A 7,097-nucleotide genomic window follows, 5' to 3' on the forward strand; every position below is an offset into this window, starting at 1 on the left:
ATGGTCTTCAAATTGCAACAGGACTATTTGGAGCTTGAAACAGTTGTGATTTTGTCATTTTGGCTCTCGTGTACCCTGTCTGTGAAACGCAAACAAAAAAGTCTAACACGATATGCTTTTGTAATGAAGATCACTGATGATGAGTAAAGAGAATATACGACAATGAAAAAATGGCTAGGAAGCAAGCGAGCTGGTGAAGATGATGCATAATGTAAAAACCCCGAGACTAGGGAACACGAAGGGACAGACACAGCACGAAGTCTCAAACACAGCTGAAAATTTTACTTCACAAAACAAGAAATATATACAAACAGAAGGGAAGGGAACACTATTTGAGAACAAAATAGGAGGTCATTTCGGGGGAACGAGCAGTTTGTTCAAGGCCGGACCGGGGATTACTGAAGGTTTGCTGACACAGTTTCCACAAGAAGTTTTGAAAAGGGTCTCTCTCAAAAGTTTTCTGTGAGGGTCCACTTCGGATGCCTTTACAATTGTTTCATCCCATAGAGGGAAGCAATCTGAGCATTCTTCCAAATGTTTTGCAATTTAAGAGTTTGAGAGTCCCCTCTGTGGAAAGTCAGCTTCTCCGTTTGAATGATGCTAGTTACCCCCATCACATGTTACTTGGTGCTTTAAATCTTTTGTTAAACACCTTGCTTCCTGGTTCACCTGAAACTAAGCCCACTGTCCCCAAACGGGTGGTTTTACCCTTCTTTCACAAAGTGTCTCACAACTTGTTAGCCGTTGCAAAGAAGTTTCAAATCAACATCGTTTTCAGGAACAACTTCCGCCTCCGACTGCCTCACGCCTTTCGCCAAACCTGACGTTTTTTGCAAGAATCACTGGAATAAATTTGTCCCCTGTTCTTCAAACGTTGTTTACCAGATCCCCTTAGCTTGTGGTTTCTGTTATATTGGCCAGACAAAACGTTGCTTAAATGATCGTTTGAGAGAGCATTCTTTAAAAGCAAAAAATGAAGCTTCAAACTCTGAAATTGCAAAACATTTGGAAGAATGCTCAGATTGCTTCCCTCTATGGAATGAAACAATTGTAAAGGCATCCCAAGTGGACCCCCACAGAAGACTTTTGAGAGAGACCCTTCTCATAACTTCTTGTGGAAACTGTGTCAGCAAACCTTCCGTAATCCGCGGTCCGGCCTTGAACAAACTGCTGGTTCCCCCGAAATGACCTCCTATTTTGTTTTCAAATAGTGTTCCGTTCCCTTCTGTTTGTATATATTTCTTGTTTTGTGGAGTAAAATTTTCAGCTGTGTTTGAGACTTCGTGCTGTGTCTGTCCCTTCGTGTTCCCTAGTCTTGGGGTTTTTACATTATGCAGAATATATGAGTTCAAGTTTATTCAATATTTTATATCATTCATTATATTATTCAACATTTTATGTCAAGTTTATACAACATCAAGCAAGATTTATTTCTTGCACTTATGCGTTTCAGGATACAATGAACGTGCAGGGAGGTCGTAAAAGACTAGATTTATTGTTTTGTGACCTTGCTACAATGGCAATATATATTTTAGGAATGACAATGGTCAGGTACGCTCTCTCAATTTTAGGTTGGAATGAGCAATGAATAGCAACTTCCCTCCTGATATTTCCTCATATATGCTAAATTTTAAATTTAATGTGATCGAATATGTGATAATATAATAATAATATATAAGAATATAATATGTGATAAATGAATGTGATCAACAGTAGATGTAAACAACATGAGTAGCCAGAGAAGCGCATTCTCAATAAATAATTTTCTTCTTATAGCGTATATGTGCATGCTTATTAACTGAAACAATTATCACAGTTCCCTGACAAGTTTTAATTGCTGAGAGTGTACCGTAGAGGCTGCTTAGATCTACAACAGTTCATACAAGGTATTATATACTGCGAATGCCTTTAAAAATCCCATGTGACACATATGCCTTTACTTTCTGGAGGTGCTGTGGTAGTCAAAGTTTGTGGGCATTACGCAGGTTCTGCATCCATTTCTTGAGTATGTCGAGGCAGCTGTGAAGTAACCTGCATTGATGATTATTATTCCAATTTTTATGGTGCATCGACAACAAAGGGAATAATACATCAGAACATTGGTTCGGGTGCAACCAGTTAAAAATGAATATATGGTGTTTAATAAATGCATTGGACAAATGTTAAAACATCAGTTTAAAACATGGTTTACAATCCCTGTATCTTCTAAAAATTAAAAAGATTAAAAACTATTCTAAAAAGAATATGGGGAACTCTTCTAAAAAGAAGTATAATCTCTAAATATTATATTGCTGGGTGAAGGAGCCTGAAGTCTAAGGTGTGTTTCTGATGTGAACATGTAAGAAAATATGCAAAAGTGAGAGAGGCTAACCACAGTGCGTGCACTGAGGTTGTTCCTTCCTGTAAAGTAGAAACCAGTGGATGAGGAACGTGATACTTACCTGTACACCCAGCCGTATCACACTGCACAGATTATTCACTGGGTAGCCCTCATGACGAAACCTGTATTGAGAGACCTTAAAACTTAAAAAAAAAAACATAAAAAAAAACAAAGGCCTTAAAAACTGCTACAAATAGCACGACACGCTACAAATTATTACTATCGTAACAAGCTGACGATACAGCTCAGACACAAAGGCGTTATTCAAGTCGCACCACACCACCGTTACGTAGAATTCTTTGTCACAAATCAAACCAAGGCACAAAACAATACCAATACATGAAAAAAGGTGATTATCGTGGTCTCATTACGACGTAATACCGAACTTGTGCGCGAAGGTAATTCAAAGAAATGAATGTGGCACTTGCTTCCGCAGAGAACACCGTGTACCATGCTAGCAAGGCATGCAAAAGAGCGCTAGAGTGCTTGCACATATATTGATGACAACACTACCTGTGCAGTGTAACGTGTTCTTTCAAGCATATTATGCACTCAAACTGTATTTGCCGCCGGGTAAAATGCAAATGTGCTCGATTGAACATCGGAAGAGCGATCAAGCAACCTGCATCCAGTGCTCGTTTTGGGCAAAAAAACACTTCATAATGGCCAACTAAATATACAGAATGGACGCCTATTTATTCCTCGATGAAGAGTGACTCACCTGTATAAATTTAGGCCCTGTAACCTTGCCAGTACGGTTGGTACGACCGTAATTGCAAGAAGTTGCCGTGATCGCTGCGGCGGCTGTTGTGGGTACAGTAAGATGGCGGCCGGTTTCATCACGCTCGCGCTCCCTATCCGCGATCCAGCCTTTTACAATCGAGATCAGTGGTAATCCCCTTTGCTGTCGAAATGGGGACACTCAGGCGTATACCTCCGCGAGCGGAGAATGTTGTCCGAGCATTGACTGTGGGGTCTCCCATAATGTGGCGCACAATCGGATACGTGCAAGATAAGTCACGTGTTTTCTTTCCGCGAGTATTTAATGCGGTTTTTAAATAAACACGTGCTCCTTCTTCATGTACGTCGTCAGCGACACTTCATTTCGAACCATGATCAGTGTACAACAGGGAGTGTAATGGAAGCGCGCGTAATATATTTTTGGTCGGAGCTGTAATGCGACCGCGCGCGCCGATGGCCAGCGACTTCAGATTTGTGATTGTGGATGGGGTTGTTCTGCGACTTTTAACTTGTCTCTGAGGATTAACATAGTTGTTCTGAACCACCATGCTTGCCACTACTTAGAATGCGCGTTTTTCACCTGAGAACTGAAAGAAAATGTACGAGAGTTGCCGCGGTGCCCAGTAACTTCTGAAAGTCGTCTGCTTACGTCGATGAAAAGCGCGCGCAAAAGCAGACGATTTCTGTATCCTATCACGGACTTACCCGCAGGGCGACGTGGCCTTTCTTATTGTTGCCAACACAGACCGCGGCATGCTCTGCAATCTTTATCAATTTAATTCCGTTATTTAATAACTGTGGCGTGTTTTGTCGGGTAAATTAGCAGTATGCCATTTTCAACAAAGGGCAATCGAATGGTACACTTTACGAAAGGGGCAGGGGGTACGAGACCGTCCCTTTAAAGCAGGGACTGAAACCGAAACCAATATCGGTTCGGTTACGGTTACTGTTCAGTGTCAGAACTCCAGCGCATCACGCATCTTCGTTGACTATGTAGGGTCACAGAGCGGATGCTTTAGATTCAGATGAGAGCGGCTGTCCAGTCATGAGCTCTCTGATTTCCTTGCTGTAATGTTCACACTGTGCATGTTTCGCCTATTGAATTTCAGCATTCCCTAGTTCTTCAGCGGTCAAAGACCCGCAGGTTCCGCCAGCCGATTTTTTTGCGTTTTTGACGAAACGGACCATACAAGGCGTGACCCCAAATTCGTCTTCGATTCATGCTGAATTCCCACACATCCATCAAGGGTGTCCCAGGCTCAACTGATACTTGCAGGGGGCTGACCCCCACGCTTCTCTCTTCATCCACTTTGGCGTCCCATTCGATCTTGGTGTTTGACCAGGTTTACAAATCGTTCACCAACCAGCTCGCCCGTGGCACCAAATGGCCCGTTCTGTAAGTTTCTTTGTCTTCAAGCCTCTCGTCAGACAATCTGCAGGGTTCTCAGTGCCAGTACTACACTCTTAGAAATGAACTTCACCGCAAAGCACGCTCCTAACCAACCATCATGTCGAATGATATCGATATCTGCTCCGATTTGTTGAAAATGGGAGGCGTACGCCTTTTTTGTGACACTTATGCAGTTCATAATTGTCACAAAGAAGGCGTACGCCTCCAGTTTCCAAAAATCAGGGCACATAAGGATATCATTACTCACTCACTCATTATCACTCAGTACTGAACACTTATAAATGTTCAGTACTGAGTGATCCGTTCTCTGTCGAACTTCTTGCACTCGATTGCTCACAAACAGCTTCCACTCTGTAGAAGACTTAGAGCAATCATACACTCTAAATCCTGTGACGAACACGTGCCGATTAAAAAGTTCCCTGAGAAAGTACAGCCGGTGCACACCCGTAACCATCTGGAAACAGCCGTAACAGTTATCAAATAGCAAGCACGGCGATCCCCATCGCCAAATTTCAGCAGGTACAAAGCCGTCACGTGTATAAAACGGCTTTGTGCCCGCTGAATAATATGTGTGCCTCCTGAGCCGTGTACTCGTGTGCTTGTTGAATAATGCGTGTGCCGGCTGAATATGTGTGCCTTCGTTGGAGCGTACTACGTTGCTCCGCGCTCCGCCGGTGAGGAGTGACGTGGCAGCGCGTATTCTTCCGCAGTGCATTCCTCGCTGCATTCTTGCACGTTCTCTGCGCTGCAACCTCGCCTTTGAGAAGGATGACAACATTGCTTTTTAAGTACAGGTTTAATGTTTGCTTAAGGTAAGTCTACCTAGCTGTGATGTGATGTAATCTGTCTCGCGTATTAGTGGGTACAAGTAACCCTTCAATATGTCCGGTACACTATGGCTCCTGGCGTCAGCAGGGATGTCGTACCCGTTGTTTCAGGGGGCGCAGAGCACCTGCAACTTTCGCAGGCACCACGGGCCTCTTGAAGTCATCTGGCACATTTTTTTAAAAAAATGTGTCAGTTGATGAGACGGCACCTATCCGTCACTGGGTTTAGAGTGTAGAGTCCGTCCATATGAAGCACTGGAACTCAAGTCCCGCCGAGGTACGCTTTAAGTAACTTGACATTCTTGCCGCCATTAATCCCCCATGAGTTCTAAACGAGACAGAGTCAATTAATTCTTAAGGGGTGCTACTAGGGACTTTAGGAAAATCATTCCGGATGTGACAGATCCTTCTCCGCCTTCTACTCTTAGGTACGCCACTGCGCCGTAGCACTTTGGGCTGGCATCGCAGAAGATGTGGACTTGCGGGCTCTGGTGATCATGTGGAAGAAAACATCCATCCACGGCCAGTTTGGTTAGTTCTGGGGCTCCGCTACACCACTCGTCCCAGAGTTATTTCTTGCCCCTCGGCATAGGTTCGTCGCATCCGATCTGTTCTGCCCACAGAGACTGGAACAACAGCTTGACTCGGATTGTGAACGGGCTCAGTAATCCGAGAGTATCAAAAATACTAGAAGAAGCTTGCAGGACGGCTCGTTTGGATTCAGCAACTTCTTCTACGAACTTGAGTTTGTTGTCCAACGTGCACCCAAGCTTATCGTTCCGGTTATCCGTTATGACTCTAAGCAGTTTGGTAGCTGAACAGTCGCCACTGCTATCACACCCCGTCGGTCTTTCAAAATTGCACATTCAACGTCCGAGGAATTGGAAGAGCACTTCCGCAAGCTCATTTGTGCTTACCTCATAATCGTGTTGGCGTGATTGTATAGCAACAGCGAAGTCTCCACATCGGTAGCACCAGTCAGTAAGTCACCCACATAAAACGATGTGTCTACGACATCTGCGGTGTCTTTGAGCTCACAAGTAATGGTACTGAATGGGAGCTTCAGCGTTGCTGACAGGAGCACTGGACTGGCCGCTGTACTAAAGGGCACTCCTTTCATGCGCCGCTCGACAATTCCAGAACGATTTTGACCGATGTTTCAACTAGTCACGTTGTCAAACCATAGCAAGCGGAGGACATATCTGTCGTCCGCTGCTGATCTGTAGAAACGTCTTTTCAATAGCCGCTGTGAGTCCAATCAGGTGCGTTCGGAAACGAACCAGTATATGCAGTAGACCAGGTTCTAGTTTTGGTCCCTTCTCAAGGTGATCGTCCAGCGATGTGCCGGTGACCGAATGAGACGATGCATCGAAAACGATCTGCATCTTTGTAGATGTCGGATCACGTCGAATAACGTCACGATGCTCATGTAGTAGACGTGCTCACGGGACCATCGGCTGCACTGTGGGAACCGGCTCAGCATGTCCGTTCACAAGATACTCTCGAATGGTTCGATCATACTCCTCAGTGAGAGTCTTGTCAACGACGAGGCTGTTGATCAACCGGAAAGTTTCTTTTGTACCGCAGTACGACTCTCGCTTAGGGGAGCGTTGATGTCCTTCCACGGAAGCCGAACCTCATATCGTACCTGAACTGACTTTAAGGTTTTACGGAATTCCGCCAACACGTTTTCATTTGTGATCGCGGATGCTGCATCTTCGCTTATCGCCCAACAAGG

At 44.4% G+C, this 7,097-nt stretch overlaps 1 long non-coding RNA gene across 1 annotated transcript; it reads left to right on the top strand.

The window, feature by feature from the left end:
* The first annotated feature begins 5,231 nt into the window (after window positions 1-5,231).
* LOC135383475 (uncharacterized) lies at window positions 5,232-6,375 on the top strand. The gene is made up of 2 exons (XR_010419896.1): window positions 5,232-5,344; window positions 5,788-6,375. It is a non-coding gene; the product is annotated as an uncharacterized LOC135383475 (long non-coding RNA).
* Window positions 6,376-7,097: the final 722 nt, after the last annotated feature.

This window comes from Ornithodoros turicata, chromosome 2 (genome assembly GCF_037126465.1).
Source record: "Ornithodoros turicata isolate Travis chromosome 2, ASM3712646v1, whole genome shotgun sequence".
Classification (NCBI taxonomy): domain Eukaryota; kingdom Metazoa; phylum Arthropoda; class Arachnida; order Ixodida; family Argasidae; genus Ornithodoros; species Ornithodoros turicata.